General features: G+C 34.4%; 1 protein-coding gene across 1 annotated transcript in view; it reads right to left on the bottom strand.

The window, feature by feature from the left end:
* Cdh7 (cadherin 7) overlaps nt 1–24,165 on the bottom strand; it is a 145,286-nt gene that overhangs the window by 107,342 nt on the left and 13,779 nt on the right. The window lies entirely within an intron of this gene.

Genomic DNA, 24,165 nt, shown 5'->3' with positions numbered 1-24,165 from the left:
TTTCATATGTTTTGTCAAGAAAACACTGTCAGCAGCAGTCATTCTGGGGCTCCAGTGGGTACGGTTACAAAGTTTAAGGAGCATTTTTAAAGCAATGAATGTCAGGCTCAGGGCCCCTTTAGACAAATTTCTACCATGCCACTACAAAATAGATAGATAATGCTGTTTTCAAATTTAATATTCAAGTTCAGAATGAACAAATTAGTATGCTAGGAAAAGAAAGTTTATTTAGTTAATGCTGTTCAATTAATAGCCAGAGACAACATGTTAAAACAAAGTCCAAGAAGAAACAGATGAATAATTAGGAAGAATAGAGAATGCGTACAACCATTAGGACAAATGGAATCAAAATAATCAAGATATACTGTTTTCCAGTCATTCTGTCATAGTCTAAAAATGTATGAATCTAGTGGTACATATTACTAAGCATAGTTCTAGAATGAACATTCAATGATCACAAATACTATGTCATGTAACATGGCCCCTATGAATACTATGAGACATTGTCTCTTTTAAAGAACTTCACATATCCTTGCTACACTGTAACATTACTAGATCATTTCCCAGAGGGACAATGAGAAGTTTGGCAAGTGATTAAATAGACATTACCCCCATCAGTGAAATGTTCTGAAATTAGAGTGATCTGGCTAAGGCTAGACTTTCCTGCTTTATATTGATGGATTTAACCTTCAGCTTTACTTTTCTCATTCACAGAGATAAATTACTAATCATAATTCCTGCCTCAGTTTCAAAGAGTTTTTGTAACACTACAATAAAATACTGTAAAGAATTGGCTTGCACAACATGTAACACTACAGAAAGTAGTTTTTATAAGGCTAGTTTAAGAATACTGCATAGAAAGAACAACTTCCAGGTAAAACTATTAAGCAGTTTAAGTACACATACACATATTTGTATGCATAGGATTGACTGATTATAGTGTAGAAACTCATATATGCATATATGTGTGTAAACATTATTAATTTAATCTAAAACAGAGATGATAAATACAGTGTGAAATATAGGAGTACAATTTTAAACAGTGTTATTAGAGTTGGCTTCAAATATCTTAAGATTTTATAGGAAACTCCTTTTCTAAGAATGTTATTCATAATTCACATTTCATAAAATAAGTATTTTTATAAATTTTAATGAAATATTTCATTTAATCACAGTTTTGAGATCTCTTTTAATATATTTCCTCTTTTGGTTTTGTCCAAATAACATATTATCACATACCATGACTAATAATATCTATTTTATTGGGTACATTTGGAATTAATTCATAGTCTTTTATTACATAGTTCATAGCAATTTTTGCCCTCCAAAGTTTCAATAGACTATGGAATATGATATTAAAAATAATGGATCATACAAAATGGCTAAATCAGGTAAAAGCAATACCACCAAGCTTGACAACCTATGTTTGTTACTAAGGATACATGCAGTGAAAACAGACAACAGATTCCTACAAGTTGTCCTCTAACCTCTACATGCATTTTGTGGCATGTGGTTTTGTGCTCACATTAACAGATACACAAAGTACATAATTGGAATACACACACATATTTAACTACCTGAGTTGTTAAATAAAAGATGAGAAAGTTGAATGTCCTAAACTCTTTACTCTCAAGAGTTCCTGTCAAAAAGGAATTTGAAAAGATAATTTTCCATTGAGAGATTCTAAATATTATGTACTTTGCTTTTAGCTAGGTTCAGTTAGCTGTTTCTCACCTACCATATCTGGTAGAAACATATTTCATGTGTCCATCTCTCTGCATGAAAAACCCTCAAGCAACTTTAAAGTGATTATGGCCAACTTAATATGATGTTTAGTGTTTAGGAGTAAAAACAGTTTATCAATCAGTTGTCAACATTCACTATCAGGTACATCAAATCTTTTGACATTGGAACACAACATTCCCATCTTTGAACTTTATGATTGATAGATTAGCAATTGGAACTTGTGAGATGGCTCAGTGGGTAACGGCACCTTCTACCAATCCTGAAGAACTAAGTTTGATCCTTAGCACCCACATGGTGGAAGGAAATAACAAACTTCTGAAAGTTGTCTTATGAGCTCCATTCACACACCATGGAATGTACATGTGTGTGAACACAGATGGACACAAAGACACAGAGACACACACACACACACACACACACAAGCATACTGTATCAGTTATTTTTCTGTTGCTGTGATAGAAACACATCACCAAGGGAGCTTGTAAAAGGAAGAAGTCTTTTGAGCTTATGGTTCCAAAGGGGCAAGAATCCATCATGCTGGGGAAGCATGGTGGTAGAGTTGACTGGAGAAAGAGCAGTAGCTAAGTTCTCACATATTCAAGCAGGCACAGGAAAAAGAGAGTGACTTGTGATTGAGCAAGACTTAAAGAACTCTCTAAGCCCATCCCCAGTGCCATGCTCTCTCCAGCATGGCCACATTTTCTAAGACCTCTCAAAACAGTGCCATCAACTAGGAACGAAAATGTCCAAATACTGGGAGCCTATGTGGGACATTCTCATTCAAACCACCATACATGCAAAAGCACATATTGCAGTAATAATAATAATAATAATAATAATAATAATAATAATAAAATCTAGCAATTGAGTTGCAAAGGTAAAAATGCAAACTGGAAATAATCTCATGATGTTTCAGGTAAGTTTCCATTTTTGTGTTGGGTGATATTCACAATTCTCTCAGATCCACGTACCCCATGGCTGTAGCTTGAACATGCCTGTGAAATGGAGGAACCAAGGCAAGAGAAAGTATGCCCCATCCAGATCCTTCCCTACAGACTCAACTGCAGTTAACTGTTAAGCCTCTCATATGACTCCACCTTCCTAAAAATATTTATTCACCAAGTCATTTTCTTCACATTCTTTTTTTATAAATTTTTTGTTGAATTTTGTGTATCTCATACAGAACACCTTAATTTTTTTACTCCTGTATTAGTCATTTTTCTGTTGCTGTGATAGAAACATTGACCCAAGCAATTTATAGAAGGAAGAATTTATTTGAGCTTACAGTTCCAGGCAAATTAAGTCTATCATGGCAGGGAGGCATGGTGGCTAGAGACAGCTGGAACGGGAGCAGCAGAAATGAAGCTCTCACATCATCATGCAGGCACATTAAGCAAGAGATTGACCAGAGATCTGGCAAGGCTTAAGAACTCTCTAAGCCCACCCCCAGTGACATACTTCCTCCAGGATAGCCACACCTTCTAAAACCTCCCAAAACCGCACCACCATCTGGGAACAGAATGTCCAGATACTTGGAGCCTATGGGGGACATTTTCATTCAAACCATCACAACCCCCTTCCCTGTTGGCATTCTGCAATTTGTGTTAAGGTCTATCAAGTCACATTAGTATCCCCAGATGTCATTCAGTACAAGTTCATCCACTATTCACACCCTTGAATCATATAAAAGTCCCCATCTTCCCTGGAGTATTTAATGATCATAGAATTGGTTTTCTATCTCTAAACATACCTACACTCAATATCATTGCTTTTAACTCTACTAGAATTTGCCTTTCTGAAATGGGAGCTAAAAAGCAACCCTCAAAGTTACCAAAAGACAAAACAAAAAGAGCAAAGAACCCTAGCAAGGTTATTAGACATCATGACAGGCTTGGTGTTCTATCATGGCCACCTTTGCTCCTCTCATGTGCTCTTTGCCATTTACATCATTCACAGATTCCTAAAGACATGCTATTTCCTCATGCTTCCCGTGGGTACATAAACTGGTCCCTTGGGTAAAGAATTTCTTTCCCTCTGTCTTCCTTCATTTATCTGGGATTTACTTTTCCATATTCCAAAGCTCAGGTTGAAACATCACCTCCAAATTAGTATGAGGTAACCAAGGCTGACATTGGTATTTCTCCTCCATTTTCTACTTAATACTAATAAAATTAACTAAGAAAGAATACTAAGATTATTTATGTTTTCTCATCATATTACAACATAAAGGAAGGGAAAGAATATATCTCTGCATAATTTATACACACAAATTCTTTCCTTACATACCTGTTGGGAGCTACTATTATTATGGGCACAGCCATTGCTGCATTAGGCTGTGGCAGCTTGCCTTGACTTAACCATTGGAGAAAGAATGCTTCCATCCTGGGAGTTCCCTGCTCTCTGCTTCTGTGTTCTGAGTTGACAGGCTATGCCTCCCTGATTAATTGGCAGTCTTGGAAACATAACCAAAGAGCTCTGTTTCAGTTTATGGGCACTGGAGTTTCTCAGCACCCTTAGCTTGATTTCTATATAGAAATAATGAATTATAGTAGTTGCTAAGAGTTATCACAAACAGTACACCTTATATCTAAGATATTATAAATATTATGTAGCTAAATGTTGTATACTGTAAACATTGTGTGAGTTTCGGTTGGTGAAGTAATGTATTCTTGGTGGTAACATAATGTATCCTTGGTTATCCCTTGGTAACTTTCTGTTTAGTGATGTTTCCTTAGTTATTCCTTGGTTACTCCAGATCTGATACCTATATAAGCTTGCTTTAGTTCACAATAAAGATGTACTGGCACATAGACCTCTGAATCTCCTGTGTCCTGATTTCTATCCATCGGGGTCCCCAAGCCCTTCAGGCTTGGATTGTGGTCACTGCACCGTGACACATACCTCTATAGCTATTTGTGAAAACTGAAAGTTAATGAAAGCCATGAAAATTTTCCATGATAAAGTAACTCTATTTAAATCTAAATTTATTTATGTATGTGTATATGTCACTACATCATTTTCTGTACAACACATGCAGAGGAGCCTATGGAAACCAGAAGAGGACAGAGGATCTACTGTTATAGCAATTATAGATAGTTGTAAGCCATCATCTGGCAGCTGGAAACCAAGCCCCAGCCTTCTACATGAGCAGCAACTGCTCTTAACCACTGAGCCATCTCTCCAGCAAATAAAGTAACTTCTTAATAGGACCATTGCAAACTAAGAATTTCTTCTTTTTGGTACTTTCTTCATCTATGCTTCTTATTTTCAAGAAGACACAATCTGCTAGCTATAATTCAAATATAATTGTCTGTTGGTCAAAAGTATCTAAATGTGTTTAAAATTTGATGTACTAAGTGGCTATAATCCTCCATCTTATTAGAGGACCTCCATCTTACAGAAAGCAAGTATAATTATTCTTCTCCACATTACTGCTATATATAAAGAGCATTCACTATCCTGTTTTGTGGATTGCAGAGATGCCTGTCAAACGGCATCATCAAGAATACTGTCTGGTCAGAAAATTGGTGACTTCAGGAAGCTCTACGCTACTAGAGTCCCAAACATCTGAGTGTTAGTTGAGCAGTCCCAGCAGATGTGATGGTCTCTAAATCTCTGCATAAGAAGTGGTCATCTATGAACATACTTGTATGTACTACACAGCAGACTTATAACTTCGTAAAAATGTAGCATATATCACAAAACTGTAAACTGATTTCCTTCATTCTTTTGCTTGCTTCCTTCTTTCTTCCTCTTTCATCTTTCTTCTTTCTTTTTCCTTTCTTTTTTCTTTCTTGAATTTCAGATATTTTATTTGTGATTTAGATTTGTTTATTATTAGATTAGATTTAATAAGCCCAGTTCTCTTAGAAATGAGAGCCATAAATGTATTTTTTTGCTTGTATCTTTCTATAAAATTGATGGATCATCATTTCAGTTACTAATACAGAATTTACTTCAAAATAACAATGGAATTCCTCTGAGAAGAACAATACTAGGTTTAAAGATCTTTGAAGTTCTATCTTGCTTCATCCGGTCAGGACATGTATTGTAAGCCATGCTTTGCACCTGACTTGGCCCACATCTACTTAAATATTAATAAATCTTTCACACAATGAATATAGTTAAATTTATGATCTATTTTTAGTGACTCTAATGAAAGACAAAGTTTAGTGGAAATATTGAAAAAAATAGAAGTCATTATGACTATATCTCTTTTTCACTTATTTGATACTTTAGGCCAAAGTTTTAGGGCTCTTATTTTACTAAGGGGCCATTGAAAAGTAATGCAATTTACTCACCTAGTATGTTCCTCACATTAACTGGTTCTTTTTTTTGTCTTAAATTGTACTAACTTTTCAGATCATAGATTGCCCACACACCTAGTGAATGTGCAGCCCTATTAGACTAACTCTGACTAGATGCTAACTTCTTAGCTACATTTATTGATGTTAAGTATATTAAAAGTAATTAGGTCACTTTCTCAGTATTGAGAATAGTTGGAAGTCTCTCACTCAAGAAAAAATACAATCTGTAATTATACCTCTGCCTTCACACGGTGTGGCTGCCTTATTGCATCTGGAATCCCAACTACCCCTTCATGGTATAGAACTCTTTATTTCCTGTCTGTTTCCATTCATTTCCTGTCTCCACTCTGACTATTCTCCCTAAATCCATTGAGATCTGAAAGCAGTTTCTTAAATTATGTTGATGTCTTTAGTAATTACTTTCACCTTCATGCTAGAATGTAAACTCTTGTCATGTCTTGTTCCATGAGTGGCAAATATTCAATAAATCCTTTTCAATGAAATAGAAATAATGTCCCAATTCCCTCTTTTCTCCCAGCAGAAGCTGTAGTACCAACAGTAACAGCAACAGAATAATTGTGAACAATTAATAACAGCCCTCATCAAAGTACTAACAGGAAAATTTTTTCTCATAGAAAATCTCAACTTAAATTTTAAAATGTCTTTACAAAAAACAATGTAAGAGGTCTCTGCATGACATTCAGCCGGGCTATGTCAATAAATGTTAGAAATGATAATGACCATTAATTTTTTTCATTTCAAATTCACAAAAATATGACAACTTTGTGCATTAATAATGACTTTTCATTGATGGGCATGAAACAAAGGAAAATTATCTGACCCAGAGAGTTAACCCTTAGAGAGATCCTTTAACCACATCTTCTTTTTTTTTTTTTTTTTTTTTTTTTTTTAAGAAGGGGTTCTCTGTAGCCCCTGCTTTCCTGGAACTCACTATGTAGACCAGGCTGGCCTTGAACTCACAGAGATCTGCCTGCCTCTGCCTTCCAAGTGCTAGGACTACAAGCATGTGCCACCACTCCCGGCTGTCCACATCATTTTTAACAAGAACCGAATATGATCACAGATACTGTAGTAATACATTCAAATAAACACTTTCAGTACAGATTTATTTTTGTACTAGAAAGAAGTAGATATATTATAAGGTTAATGCAGGTTATGAGTTAATGTTTCATTTCTAAGACCCAGGATCTAACATTCAATGGGTTGATAGACTAAAATGTGGGTGTAAAATTCTGGATAATGTCCAAAAGAAATTTTTTTATATTTATGAAGCTACTGAACCCACATATTATATGGGTCAGCTTGGGACACAAAAATCTCATTATCTACTCTGGATATCACTTTAAAGATTAGATATGATTGTGATGTCATATATTAATAGACTATTTAGCTGGAAATATATTTTTCTTTTGTTCTCCATGATATAACCAAGTATATTCATGTTAGAAACATAGGCTTGGGGATGAAGAGATGGCTCAGAGATTAAGAGCACTAGCCGCTCTTACAGTTTGGCTCCCAACACCCACTTGGCAGCTAACAATCTTCCATAACTCCAGTTCTAGGGAATCTGAAGTCTTTTTCTGACTGCTTGTCTGCAGGCAGGCATGAATGTGCTGTGCTCACATGCATGCAGGCAAAATATACATACAGAGTAAAAATAAATATATCTTTTGGGGGGGGGCTTTTTGAGACAGGGTCTCCCTGTAGCTGCAGCTGTCCTGGAACTCACTATGTACACCAGGCTGGCCTTGAATTCACAGAGATCCACCTGCCTCTGCTTCCCAAGTGCTGGAATTAAAGGCGTGCACCACCACACCCGGCCTATTTTTATAAAAAAAAGAAACACATCTTGCATATTTGCTACATTGATGAGTAGCATTAACTGGGAACTGCTAGCATGTGGTTCTTTTAGGGAATATGGAGAATGGAAGAAAGGACAAAAGGTCAGTGTCAAATACCCATGAAGGGTCAATGAAGCCAAAAACATTTGTAATAAATTTCATACTGAATGTTCAGTTTATATGGTTGACATATTGCTGATTTTGCTGTATTTTATTGTGCTAAAAGAAATATTCCTCTAATAGAAAATATTTGATAAACAAAATATTTGAGTTTCTCCTTAGATAATATGAAAATGAGATATAATTATTGATAGCAAATGTTCCATCCATGATGATCAAATTAACCATAAACTAATACTATCAAAAGAATGAAACACTCTTTTCTAAACACCATTATGGTTTTTGTTTTGTTTTGTTTTGTTTTTCTATTCTGTTGGTCCCTTTTTTTCCTTCAAGAATCATGTTTTTCTACCACATTGGGAAGTGTTATCATGAATTGATGGATAAAAATTTACTGTTAATATGATTTCTATTAATAAGTTCTTTTGAGTTGGAGAATGTGTTTGTTAAATGAAAAATATTCACCCTAACAAAAAAACATAATTAATTTTATGCTACCACTTCCAACAGATATATTTTTACTGAAAGGGAGTTTATATAATATATAATATTCCCTACTATCATCTCAGAATTTTCCAAAGAAATGACATAGTTTTATTCTGCATGTATACAGTATGGTGTTATATTGCTTTCTTAGGTCTGAGACTTTCTTTAACTTTATATTTTATGTGGTATATCATAAGGTGCATATTTTTGTATTATCTACAACATTATAATTGACTTCACATAGCAGACACCAAGTACCTGACAAAAGACAACTTAAAGAGGAAGAAGTATTTTGGTTTCCATTCAGAGACATATTGTCCATCACAATAGAGTGGGTATGTTGGAAGGGACACCTTGGTTCATGTCTCTGACCAGGACAAGGAGAAAAGGTAATATTATTTCTCCACTTTGATTCAATCTTAGTATCCACCCCATGGGATAAGGAAAATTTATTTTTTCAACTTAACTTTTCTTTTTTCTTTTCTTTTTTCTTTTTTTTTTTTTTCTGTTGAGAAACAGTCTCCCTGTAGCCCCAGCTGGCTGTGAACTTGCTATGTAGAGTAGGCTGTTCTTGAACTCACTGATCTCTGCCTGCCTCTGCCTCCCAAGTGCTGGAACTAAAGATGTGTGTCACACTTCCTGGATTCAATTAAGGTTTTTTTTGAGAATTTCATGCATGAGTACTATATTTATATCATTTCCACCCTTCCCTCTTCCAATTCCAACTCCTCCTGTGCTGCTCTACTCCCTCTCAAATTCGTGACCTGTACTCTGGAAATACCCTCACAGATACACATATACTGGTGTCTCATTAATGTCCTAGGCTTAGTGCTGTTCACAATACATATTAACCATAACAACAATACAGCTCTCTGACAACAACTTTTTTATATTATTTTATTATTTTTATTTTCATTTTTATTTCATGTGTACAAGTGTATTACCTGCATGTACGTGAGTGTACAGGTGTTGCAGTGCCAGGGAGGTCAGAAGAGGGCATCTGATTACCCTAGAACAGGAGTTAAGGATGGTTCTTAGCCATCATGTAAGCGCCGGGAATCAAGCCCGGGTCCTCTGCAAGAGCAGTCAGTGTTCATCCACTGAGCCATCTCTCCAGACCCTGACAATCACTTTTATATACAGTACTTTAGAAGCTGCATATTGTGCTCAACCAAGTCATAGTTTAAATGCACTATTGTGGCAAGTGGAATGTTTGCAACTGTTAACCAAGTTCTAGTTAACTAAAGACAAATCCAAAATCCGCTCATTGAATTATAGTTGCTGAAAATATCATAAAATACCACAAATTCAGCTTCTTTGTGATCTGCTTAGTTTTTCAACATTCTATGTACTGAATACCTTTTTAAAAGTATTTTATTATTTTTATTTTTATGTGCATGAGTATATTGCCTACATGAATGTGAGTGCATCTGTGTCATGCAATGCTGCAGAGGTCAGACAGGGCTTCGGATTCCCCTGGAACTGGAGCTAAGGATGGTTCATAGCTGCCATGTGGGTGCTGGGAATCGAACCCAGGTCCTCTGCAAGAGCAGTCAGTGCTCTTAGCTGCTGAGCCATCTCTCCAGCCCTGAATACCTTTTTTTAAAGAAAGAAAACAGGATGGCTCATATGGGTATTAACATAATATATGGACATAGAAGGGTACATCAGAAAAGCAAATGTGACTCAGGACTTGTAATAAAAAGTAAAAGATGATACACAGAACTTCTTGACGTATATTGGCATTACCAGGCAAGCAAATAAGTCATTTGGATTCTGATTATTTTTAAAATGAGAAGGTTTAGAGGTTTAAAGATTGAACCTTGAGATTAAGGATAACAATTCCTGATATAATGATCATTTACTGAGTTTTCCCAGAAATTCATAAAATCATACTGTGGAACAGAATCAATGAGATTATAAGTGATATCTATACCTCAGGCACACAGGATGTGTTGTTTAATAAACTTTGCTTTCTTCTGGCATAGTCTAACTTCAGCCAAATGGTTTATGTCTAAAAGTACTTCTGTAACAGGACCTCAAGAGTGGGTGAGAAAATTTACCTCCCAAATGATAAACTGGTCTCACTTCTTTTGCTGTTTTGTGCTACTCCCTCAAAACCAGCCATGTGGTTTGTTATATTTTTACTTAAACAAAATGACTAAGAGTGTGACTAAAAATGTCTGTTTCTGCTGCCTGGACTTCACTTTGCCTAGTATCTGCTTATTTCGTATCTGCACCTACCTACGCACTATAAAAATACTATTTTCAAGTGTGGCTAACCACCGAGATTTGAAAATTATTAGTTCTCTTTGAATAGTTTTTCCATTCTCATGATTTTTTTCTCTATAAGATTATAAGTATCTATTCCTTCCTATGTTTTACTTGATTATGCCTGTGATTCCCAGACCCCATGATGTAAACTCCATGATGTCTTGCCCTGATGATGGTTTCAGACATAACTGCACTAATGCTTTAGTCAGTATTTCCATCAGAAAGGACAGACTGATACTGATTGGGCTCAGGCACTTCTGAACACTTTGAAATGTCTGTGATTCTCAAAGGCTCTCTTCAGTCTATCAAGGGCCTCATGATTTCCAAATAATTGTGTTTGTATTGCTAAATTTTTTATTAAAGTCTTTGTACTTTCTGAAATTAGAACTAGTATCTGAATAACTTAGCTACTTATAAGTAAACTGAAATTTATTGACCATTACAGATTTCTCAAGGTTCAGAAGGAATAGCGTTTCCATGAAACCATGCATTATTTGCCAAATTCCTGTAACATAAACATACATACAATGAATTGAAATTGTGTGGAAAAAAAACCAATAGATTTTCAGTGAGGTTTTTGAGGATTTTCTAGATTTTCATTTACTGCTATGATAGTTTTATAATTATTTTTCCTCCTCATTTACCTTCCTTATGTTCTGTTTTCTTTCCTTGAATTTGTTATTGATTTATCTGAGGGGACTAGTTGCCTAAGAGCTGAACGCTGCCATTCTTGATCCACATGTGATTTCTTCTTAATCTGTTTATTAAATAGAAACAGTTCACCTTCATTATTGTATTTGCGGGTTCAGTTAAGCAGTACAATATACTGATATGTGATAATTTTGAGCATCAAAAAGGAGTATAAAATTAGTGTACTGCTTCACAGGACTGCAATGAATGTCAAGAAAGGCAGCGGTGCCTTTTCGTATGAGCTTTTATGCTATAAACACTTATCTTTGTTGCGATCTGTTTAATGATACTATGTGGACTTAATTTATGGTCCTGCTATTTGAATTGATCCAGATATAGTACTAAAGTGCTCCCTAAAGTTTGTCCCCTCATAGATTGTGATATATCATATGGGGGAGAGGATGTGTACATGGTAAGTCAGATTGGATCAAGCATGGGTTGTATATTATTTGTAATTTTTATTCTGTATTATATAAGATGTCCTTAAGCAGAAATATACATAAAAGTAGAAATAGTTTTAGCATAGTTCAATGGTTGGGTAACTGATGCAAATTATGAGACTAGAGTCACGTGTGCTTCAGGTATAGTCAGTTATACTGCTTAAACACAATATGCAGCAAGAGTCAACTACAGCTAATGATCTCATATCCAATAGAATAATTTGCCCCAGTTTAACACCAGTGTTATGCAGACATTCCATTTCTATCTAAAAGTAGAAATCAGCCAACAAGATAATATGACAGCAAGACAATTTGACCTATTTTAAAACATTAATTATCCATAATAATTGTCATCTAGATACTGAAATGTGAAGAAACAATAGTAAGGGAACAAAAAGATAAATGGACGAGGAAGTGAAATAGCAAAAATGAAAATAAATATTTGATTGAGGGCTTGCAAGATGGCTCAGCAGGCAAAGGCTCTTGCTGCCAAGTCCAATAATCTGAGCCTGTTCCCTGGGATCCACATGGTGGAAGGAGAGAACCAACTATTAGGCTGTTCTTTAACCTCCACATGTGCCCTCCTCCCCAGCACACAAAATGACATGTGACCTCCTCCCCAGCACACACAATAAACAAATGTAAAACAGTTGCAGTGCGTAAGTTGCTTTACATTTTCTGCTTCCTTGTAATATCATTGCAAATATGGAAAGTATTGATTTTTAAACACAAAATAATTTCCTCTTAAGTACAGTAATTTCAGATGTTTAGTAGATGCCACATATAAATATATAAATGTTTATGGTAAAAGTAGTAGTATACTTCCATAAGAGTATATGTAATTTATATGTATGTTAATATTATAATCCTGTCACTTAATATGCAAAATGTAATTATTAACCTAATTTTGGTGAAATCAGTATTTCTCTTCTCAGACATGTTTTATCATCTGCTAAATGTACATGACATAAAATAGAAACATCTGAAATGTATATAACAACAGGAAAAGTGATACAAGACCAATACATGTGAAGTTCAATAAGCATTATCATCAAATCATTCTGAGGATTGCATCAATTGTCTAAAAAAGATGACTAATGTGATTTATAGACCAAAATAAAAAGAAATTAAGCCTGACAAATATTCTGAAGTATAACAACCATTCATATAAAACATGTTTCTCCTATATCCTTGTGTTTTTACCCGTTAACCCAGACATCTCCATCCCTCCTCCCCCATCTTCCCCAGCCTCTGATAAACACTATCTTATTTGCCACTTTATGTATCTATGCAGACATAATGAAATATCACACTGTACCACATAAATTGTATAAGTATTATCTGTCAAAGCATAAATTCAGGTTCATCCATATTTTTATTCTAAAACACTGAAATAGATAGACATTTCTTCCTATCCAGGATCATGAATAATTACTCATATTTTATTGCTTTGCTGACTTCCAACAAGTATTAATGAGAAACACATGTGAAAATGGAAGTTTATTGAAGATTGGAGAGGAGGCTCAGCATCAGAGACTTGGGAAAGAAAATTCTGCATGCCTCTATGCCCAAAGGAAAGGATTAAAATGAGCAAACCAAGCAATCAGAGGTGAAACACTTAAGAAAAGAAGGAAGCCAGTCTGGATTTAGGTAATTCTAATCCTGTCTCTTTTTTCATAAAAGGTACAGCTCTCTTAAGATTAAGTTTCCTAGATAATAAAATTTAAATAAGAGTCATTCTCAGATTCCCACCAATTCTGATAGTAGAAAAAAATAATAATTAATATGGTGGATAGATAGGGAATAGATAGGAAATGTTTCCTCCATGAAGTTCCTCATGCTTTGTTTTAATGTTTAGCTCCTCATTTCACATAATTTGGATAAACTCAGATCAGGTATTTTTGAAGAACTAGTGTGACACTGGTTCTTGACAAATATGATAGTAAATGTCATTTAGGCATTCTTATTATTTTACTGTAGAAATTTACTGAAGTCATGAAAAATATCTAATAAAATCAATGACTGATGATGCTTCTTAATTAGGTATTATCAAGGCTGAGACAAATTAATCCAGAAATTAGCTTCCCTAAGCTAGCACTGTTAACTGTTACAGAGCCAGCAAAAGTAATACTTGGCATTGCCATAGCCTGTGGAAACTTTTAAATTTATCCTTGGTTAGGTTCTAGTTATGCTATTGTGTTATATAGGAGAGAACTTGGGAGTAAGGGAGAAGGCATATCACTCCAAGTCACCTTGTGAAGACCTTTTAGTGCTAGACATTAATTCTCTCCACTCAGTCAGATGCTTCTATATGTATAGATAAATCTTCAATTTATGTGTTTCAGTGGACACATCTGCTACAGAACTGAAGACATAATTTTTCCTGTTGGTTAATCCAAATACAGAAACCATATACTAAGTTCCTGTGAAATTTAGGAGAGAGTTAGTATTTATTTACTCTAGCAATGTCCTAAAACTCATGTTCTTTACACATGAATATAGTCAACTGACATGATATTTTTGTATGAAAATTAAATTATAATATCAATTTCATCTTTGTCCTGTATCTCAAGTACTCCTTACCCATTCTGTACAATTAATTTCAATATCATGATTTTCGTTTTATTTGAATTATGAATAAAAATTTAAAATCTCTTTTTTAAAAAATTTTCTCTGTGTTTTTTAAATTAATTTGCAAAATATCTGCCTGACCAAACCATTCTTTGCAATGGCATATCTTAGGAGCTCTGAAAAATTTTCCCTTAAGAAGGTGTAAACTACTTCTCTATGTTCTTAAGGTCATCAGAATTGAAAAATACTTAGGTTTTACTTGTATACAGAAAACATATCTTGTTTATACAAGGACTTAAATTGTATTGAGATGTTGAAAACTTTCTAAAATGTCAGAGTTTCACTACTTCAAAAATGTTATGCAATCAATACCGATTCTTAATACTTAAGCTGGAGACAGTTTAAAATGCTACCACTTGAAAAATTAACATGTGATTTATTCAAAACTAGTTTTTTAATTCAAGATTTAAAGACATATAACATTGGTGAAATAGTAATGAGTTTGATTCAAACTGCAGTCTAAATGAATCTCTGACCTAAGACATGGTCTTAAAACATAAGAATGAAAGAATATTAACTGAAAACAGAAAGATTATCAAGCAGTTCTCTTTATGTCGTTCCATTAAGCATCGCTTTTCACTGGTAGAATTCTAATCACTCTAGAATCTCTTGCCTCCTGGGAAACTCTCTAAGGTTTCATTTTCTTTTAAGATTTAGAAAATTATTTGAAAATAGAACTATTCCTTCTCTCCCTCTCTTGTTCTCATTCTCTGTGTGGGATGTGTGTGTTCAACCTTTTTTTTTCAAATGTACAATTTAAATAGCTGTTCTAGGTGTTCTTAAATCTTATTTAATTCTGATATTTAAACTATCAGAAGGACAGTCAAATCTTGAATGTGTTGCATATGTCATTACTTATCATACTTAAGAAATGATATTGTCCAAATATAATTCATGCAATATTTCTTGTATATTTGTGCTACAAATACTGTTCTTATCCTAATATTTTATCAGTGAAGCCAGTCTGTGATGTCTTCAGTTTTAAAAATCTATCATTTAATAATTTGTACATTGCAAGTCATCTTAGCCGATGACATCTGATTTGACTTCATTTTTGTGGAGGAGGAAGAGCTGCTGTTACTGTCCCTTGGTGATACATGACAGGACAAGGAAAATTAATTTAGATCTAGTCTCTGTCTGCGCTTGTGTGATGAACCTTCCTTACCATCACTTTAGATTGTGCTTAGCACATACTTTAAAATGAAAATGACTTAATCAGGTAATTTATAGAAAGCAGTAATTGAACACAGAGCAAAAATTATGTTCAATGATTATTTGCATAACAAATCTTTTACAAATGCTTTTTACATATAAGTTATGGAGTGTTTTGCATACAGCATCTTTCCTCGTCCAAACAGAAACTGTATTGCATAATATCTGTTAATGAACCCATCTAATACAGATGAAGCCGAGAGAAGCAGATCACTCTGGCATTCTTATACTCAAATGTCCCTGCCTATGAATCTGAGTTAGAAGGAGAGAAGGAGGCTAAAGTAGATTAGTACAATCTACTAATTAATTAGTGTATATATTCTGTGAACTGAGTAAAGCATTCAATGATGGTCATACATAAGACTGCTGATCCATTTTTAATTGCATAGAGAAGGCAACAAATCACAAAATAGAAAGTGCCCAACTTTTCTAAAGCTTGCATTTCTACAGGTTCAGTTCACATACTTTTTTACTTATTTGGTTATCAGACCACCAACTGAAGTCTTCTTTTTATCTTTGGCTTTGAAGGCAAAGAGTGATCAGGCATTGAGCTTTTCAGGCAGCCATCGAAGCACCAAGCTCTTTCCTTGGCTCCCCAGTTTCTCTTTATTTCCTTTGATTCATGGACAATTGTAAAACAGACCTAGACCCTTCATAGGAATTATTTGGCAAATGAAGTTGATGATCATACATTGTGAGGGTGATGTAACCATGGGTCTATCCAGAGCTCCCTGTCTCCTGGGCTGTACATCTTTACATTAGCCTAGATGGTCATAGGATCTGTAGGTCTAAAATAATCAAGGTCATAGGGATACTCTAAATACCACAATGGCAGTCTTTAGGAAATCTTTCTTACTTGAATGCCTCAGATTCAGTAACAGGGTAAAGGCAGAGAGTCTTGATCCTGGTGCCCTGTGACATATAGGTAACAGAATAGGTGCTGTCTCTTCCTGAAAGAGAGTGCTCAAGATCTCTTAAGAAAGGTTATTTTAATATCAAATGCAAAGAGTAGACAGAAAAACCTGAGGAAAAAGGAAGAAATGTAAGTAGACGCATGTACACTGATGTTTTCAAAGTCTAAAATGGAAGAACAGACATTGGAGTCTTCATTAATTTTAATATTTCTGAGGAAAGAATTTTGGAGAGATTCATTTTAATTTTTGTGGTTAGAAGTTAATTTTATTATAGCTTTTTCTAGCATATCCCTTGGTTATGTTTTCTTGAATATATTTAGCCTCTCCCAAGTTTTTTATTACTAATTTTATTGTTCTTAAGAAAGTATCATTATAATAAAGTTAATAATAAAATGAAACTAAGGTAATCATGTATCATAGTATTAATAGGACATAACATGTCAAGTTTCAAGAGAAATAAGAGTCTTGATTTTCAGTATTGAACTTCTTATAGAATATTAAAGACTGCATAAAACTCAATCCAGTTTGTCATATTTCAGGGGATCAGCAAGCAAGTACAGCTTGAGTGTGAAGGCAGTTCTCAAAACCATGTCACATGTAAAATGCTTGAGACCAAGAACTATTTAATCTTCTAAAAAATTTAAATTAATCTAACGTAAAATCACTGTCTTTGAAGATTTTAATAGGTAGGTGTAATTCAAATTCTAGAAAATAGAGCCTCCATAAAGCTCAGCAGTCTCCCCCAGCAACATTTATAGTGTGTCATAGTTTTGTGAGCTTATTACTAAGTATTCAGCGATAGTCACAGATTATGAATGGGTGGGATATTGTACGCAGAGTACATACAATCTTTTTCCCTAAGAAGAAACACTCTCCTTTCTGTACTTCACTTTATGCTTCTATGTGTATTTTTTATGTTTTTACAAAAGCTTTGTGAGGTTGGCATTGTTGTAACTATTTTATAAATAACTAAAATGAGGAAACACTCTACTTGCTTGAAATTGTATCATTTAAGTCACAGGGCAAATATGCAAACACAGATCATCAAACTATGAAATGACTGTTTCTAAAACTCTACACCTACTAAGAAAGAGGATGCTTGATCATTCAGGTGGCAAAGCTGGCAATATGGTACAAAGAATGCTCAAGTTTAGGAAAGTAGAGCAAATGCATTTTAAAGCTTCAATCAGCTGTGATATTTAGAACATATGATAAAAATATTTTTATAAAAACACTTGCTAATTTAGAATTTGGATTTGATATTAAAGAAATTTGATATGTATTTGATAAAAGTATTGCATTGATATGGATATAGAAACAAAATTAAATAATATATTTGATGTTTTGCTAAATTCTAAGGGATCTCATTGTTTGTAAAAATAGTAAAAAGCTACTGGAGAGCACTTGAAGCCTTGGAAATAGCTGAAACTCTCTCATCTTTAAAGTTTCTCTTTCTCCCCTCATGTCTTAGCTCTGGGTAGGTAAATATTGAATGCGCTGAAATAGTGGATATTATCAATGTATTCAGCATTTACAGAAAAAAACCAATCTTTACATAAATCAAAAGGCATAGCACTGAGAAGAATTATATGTATATATATGCATATATATACAAACAATATTTTATATATTACTAGATTATGTATAATTATATACAGACATCTTGCTGGATGTTCATTATTCATATACTGCATCATACATCTACACTGTAAATGTGAAATTCAGCCTTGTTTCATATCCTTACACCCTAAAACTTGTCTACCAAATTCACTGAATGAAGCCATTCTGTCACAGGTAAATGTCAAGCTTGAGTTTTAACTTTAATACTATGTTTTGAACTCTATATCAGCATTTGATATTATCTTTAAAAAATTAAATTTCCAAATAATGTGAATACCTTCTATTTCTCTCTTTGTTAGCTTGTTTAAGACATGGTCTCAATGTAGCCCCAAACTTGCTATGTAGAACAGGTTGACCTAGATCCCAATGAGATGCCTCTGCCTCTGCCTCTGCCTCCCATGTTCTAGGATTAAAGTCTTAAGTTATGCACCACCAAATCTGGCCTTTTTTATTTTAGATGAGATTCTTTATTTCTTTAGTGACTCTATGTAAAACTTTAGTTTTATAAATAAGCACACACTATCCACTATCATAATTTGATAGCTCTCAACTATTTCTCTTATGATCATATTTGATTGATAAAAATGGTCTAGCTTTATGGGACTCACTTTCTGAAATATAACTAAATTGAATCTCAGTGACAAGCTCACTAGTCTCTGCTTCTGTTGAATAAGCAAGATATAGCAGCTCTGTTATGATTCCGTTCAGAACATTATGTAAACTATGTCATAGATAAGGAAGATTTGCAACTTAGAACTGAGATATTATGTGAAAGAAAATGACAGTTTTTAATCTTACTTCTTCTTCATTCCAAAGAACTAACTGCAGAATGTGTAATCTTTCCATATATATTCGGCTCCAATGTGGACCCTTAAATGAGCCACAAATCAGAAAAATCTAATTTAAGCATGGTTTGACTAATTCTACTCATGATTATCACCAATCTTTCAAACTCACATCTGTTGAACATTATGTATGTTTTGGTCAAATTTTGTTTGTGTGTTTCCAGCTAAGTACCTTAAAACATGTCAGCATTTAAACTAAGGAGATAAGCAAATGTTCTAAGGAAAGCATTCTTATCAGATAATTGTACACTGTTTACACACAAGACTTGCTGGGATGATGTTAATCATTTTGGTTCTGGTACTTTAATTACAATTCCAGTAAAACAGTCACATCTTGAAAAATTACCCTTCTGCATTTATCTTTTAGAAGACAAGAAATCTAGTCTAAGTACAAATGTAGATCAGCCTCTGCATACTTCGCTTTATCATCCATATATCTTGAGGTTGACACCTCTCTTTGTGTCATCAGATCAGAAAAAAAAATTCTCTTGCTCTTGATTGGATACCTACAACTGTCTGAAACAAGCCTCAGGAATAATTTCAAACTGCACATTAACAATACAGCTTTAAAGGTATTAGTTCCCCAGTTCTTCCAACTTTTAGCCGTACAACTCTATCTTATAAAGCATTTGGGAGTGATCACCTTCATTTCTAGATAATATTTAAAAATCTAGCTTCAGTGTGATAAAAATTTTTGAATTATTGATTTCATGTGGAGAAAATGCATTTAATTCCTTATAGTTACACCAGACTGTCATGAGCTAAAAATAACTGCCTGAAAGTATTTCTTTCAAAACATGAATTGATTTGCACCCCATAGAGCTGGTCCATGTCCAAATTCCTTTGGAAACCCCAGGAGTTCCACACTTCTGTAAGCAAGCTAGGAAGAAGGTAAGAACACCGGTCTTCATCAACTAACTGTTTATAAGGATATTATGGAAAACAATTTTCTATTCATTAATAAAAAGAAACACATTCCATTTGCACTTAAGATTTGATTTGACTTAAGGTATTGCACGTATTTAGAGGAAAGTTTTCTTTTCTTTTTTTTTTTTTTTACACCAGCCTAAAAAATATGTAGATTTAACTCTGAGGAACATGTTCTTCCCTAAGTAATTAATGCTTGGGATTCATTATTTTCCTTTTGTGGATCTAACACAAACATTTCCAACCAAGCAATATAATTTGTAATTCAGTTCTTTAACACAGCTTATTTTCATAAAAACAGTATTTCTAGAATAATGAACGCAGTTTCCATGTCAGGAGACTGAGAAACATGCGGAAGGATGCAGCTGCAGTGTGGTGAAGAAGATGCTTGGGGAGTGCTCGCCAACACTTTCAACTTGAAGGAATGTGAGTCCTGAACACTGCATGTCTGTGTATTTGATTTCTACCTGGCAATAGGTATAAATTCTCCCTGAATGAGCAGGGAAGAAAGGTGAGTAACATAAAAAGGCAAGAGTGATGTTAACAATGAGGAAAGCAGACAGTGGAAGATGCAGGAAGCTCATATCTCTGTGAAAGTAACGGCCTCGGGCACAGCCATCAGCTGGCATCCCATTACAGTTAGGAAAGATGAAAACCACTTAATACCTGGAACAGAGGCTAGCTGGGTTTGTAGACATATTTTTTTTGTCAGATGGTTAGGGAACGTAAAGTGAGAAGTGCCAGGGTGAGGGAAAGGCTGGTCTAAAAAAGTACACTGTGATGCAATATGAGTGGAGAATGTGACCGCCTGTGTACTGTAGAAAGATCTACAGTGAATATACAACCCAGCAAGGACAGAAAGGTGGCTCCACATCCCACACCCCGATGCAATTATGAGAAAAGAGGCAAAGTAGCAATTAACCAAGGAGAAAGGATACCTATTGTCATTCTCTAAAACAGCATTCAATCACAGTAATATTTAAGAACTCATTCTATGCACCTAAGATCAATAATTTAAAATACTATTAAAGAAAAGAAAGGAAGCTAGCTATAAAGGACACAGCACCTAAAGCAGCCAAGGCTGGGAACTAGTGAGACAATTCAGTCAGAAAAGCATGAGGACCCTAGTTCAGGTCTCTAATCGCAGCGTTGGGAAGGCACAGACAGGGGGACACTTGGGACATGCTTGTGCCAGCCAGGTAGTCAGCATCCATCAAGTTCTGGCTTTGGCATACCCACATATATCTACACATGTACATGTGCACACACCAAACAACAACAATAGCAACCCGCCACAGCAAAATAGCCCAGAATCTGTGACTTGCCAGGTTTTCACAGAAAGGTTTCTGGCCACATTCAGCAGATTGTTCTACCTTCTGTCAGGATATCACAGGTGAGGCATATTCAGGAAACTGACTAATAGAATGATATATTATGGTGTTATCTTCAGTGTCTTAATGACCAATTTTCAATAAGCATACGTTCATTTAATTGATTTTTTGGTCTTATGGATTTAATATGATACTAGGAAATTATACAACTCCCAGAAAGGCCTACATTCAGTAATAAAACTGATGTCAATTTGGTACACGTTGTACTTATTCATCATGTGATCAAATCAGCTGTAAAGTTTATTAAAGTCACTTATGACTTCCTCCAAGACAGCCACAATTCTAGATCTTGCCTGAATGACTAAGCACGTGGCACTGTCATTTCCTCACACTTAACACTGCCTGATTTCTGTGGAAACTATTCATTAGGTTCCTTTATTTGTTGTTTTTGATTATCTCCCTAGGTATTCTTTCATACTTTTGTCTACAATGAATAGTTCTATAACATACAAACATTTCTGGCCATAGTCATCACCTACATTGACTTAACAAACAACCAGAAAAATGTATTTATTTTATATGACCACATGATTTTAAAAAAATCTATGGAAGTCAAAGTTTTTTTTTTTATTCTTCTGCTTACTCAGGTCAATAACTCAAAAGAGACTCAAATTGTCAGCTTATACGTTCAATTTATAGTCCTATATTTCACCTTGTTACAAGAAAATGTAAGCTGCTACCACATGGTCTTATACATGTTTCTCTGAAATGTAGACCTTTTCTCCATTTCATTATTAAACTGCCTTTTTCCTGTATTTTACTCAAGTTTAGATTAATTAAAATTCATTTCCATCCTCTACATTTCATTGGAAACATATGTCTTGACATCATGCAAGACAAATCTTATACTTAGTTTCCTGTCATATAAAATCTGTTATCATCTCTGGCTATGTTAAATAGATAAATAGATCATTTCTTTGCTTTGCTTTTTCTTTGATGCAGGGTCTAATGTAGCCCTAGCTGTCCTCCACCTCCCATGTAGCTAAAGATTGTGGATGACCTTGAACTCCTGACTCCTAATCATCCTGCCTCTACCTCTCAAGTGCTGGAATTACAGCTATGCACTACCATGCCTGGATGAAACCATACAATTTCTCTTGGGAAAAAAGAGGCAATACCACTTAATACGTTCAAATACATATGCAATATAAGTAACATAACACATGCAATTTCATAATTTTAAATTGACAGTTACAATTCTTCTGAATTATTTTAAGAATATGAAATTAAAGGGATATTTTAAATATTTTATCAGTTTTGTTGATTTTTAAAATGTCAAGTTGACCAAGATAATTGAAATCTAAAATCACTTTATTGGGACGACTTTTTTGCTGTTTCTAAATGTACTTGTACAAAGTCACAAAACATGGTTTCATCTAATACGTACTCTTTGTGAATTCTTTGAATATTGCGATCTGTTTCTTGGAGAAAGTCTAATCAATTTGTCAAAAAGTACAAGAATAAGTAAATGAAGTGCTAGATTCTTGGCCAAAACATTGAATTACGATTGCCACTGTTATCATTGTATGTTTTTATTCATTCATTTGTGTGTGTTTGTATGTTTGTGTGTGCACATGAATGTGTATGTGCACATGCATGGGTGATTGTTAGATGTTTGTACATGAATGGGAGGTGGTCAGAGGACAGCTTGTAGGGTTGTTTTGGTCTTCCGTTAAACCATATGGATTCCAAGGTTCAAAATCAAGGCATCAGGCTTAGTATGAGGTGCCTTTACCTGCTGAATCATCCTGCCAGCCCCTTGCATTACATTTTATAAGAAAAAAGTTAACATAGAGTGAGAGAAATTGTGACACATGTAAGCTATAAATTATAGCATTATTACTGTAAAAGATATATATGTATATATCTCCTCAGTATTTACATATGCTTTCTTAAGGCAGGAAATTATGCTCCCTGTTCCCAAAAGCATTGTAATACACAGGCCTACAAGACATTAACTAATTTAAACCCTTTTGTGTTTCATACAGCAACACTCATTATTGAAACATACACAGGCACTATAAATAAATGATGACAAATATTAAAAATATTAATTTGCACTATGTAGATGGTTGCCAACAAAGTTTTTCACAAATTCTTACAGTGCATTCAAGTGAAGAAATGATTAATTAAAATAATTAAATTAAACTTAAAAACTCAATATTCTACTTCAGTTTTTCAAATCAAAAATTGGTTTCTAGACAAACATATTAGTAATCAATACTATATTTTGTGAAGAATAGAAGCATAAAACTGGATAGATAAAGACACACAGGGGTATAGTTTTCTTTACTGATATGCTCTACTCAGATAACTTCTAATCAGGTAACTTCCAATCAGCTCCACATTGAGAAATGTAGGACATCTTAAGACATTCAAAAAGCCTAGACGTGGGAGTAAGGTCTAGAAAATATGGACATCAGGTCACGTTCTTTCTTGATATGCCCTTTGGATTTATGGGTCCTCAAAGGAGCATTTCCTACTTAAGTATTCACACAGAAAGAAACTGAAAAAAATCACCATTTGGCTACCACATGGCCACCAAATGCATAGACCATGAACTGCTCATCATTTGCCTAATGGCACTTCTCACTGGCTTCTGTTCATGTTCATCTTTAATGCAAAAGACATTTTCAAATTCAAGAAAAAATAAAAATCAGTCATCTATGTTAACAAGATAATTTTAAAAACGGGTTTGGG

The sequence above is a fragment of the Nannospalax galili genome, unplaced genomic scaffold (assembly GCF_000622305.1).
Source record: "Nannospalax galili isolate Female #2095 unplaced genomic scaffold, S.galili_v1.0 scaffold298, whole genome shotgun sequence".
In the NCBI taxonomy this organism is placed as follows: domain Eukaryota; kingdom Metazoa; phylum Chordata; class Mammalia; order Rodentia; family Spalacidae; genus Nannospalax; species Nannospalax galili.
The sequence above is the reverse complement of the archived record's forward strand: the minus strand, read 5'-3'. Positions and strand labels throughout refer to the sequence as shown.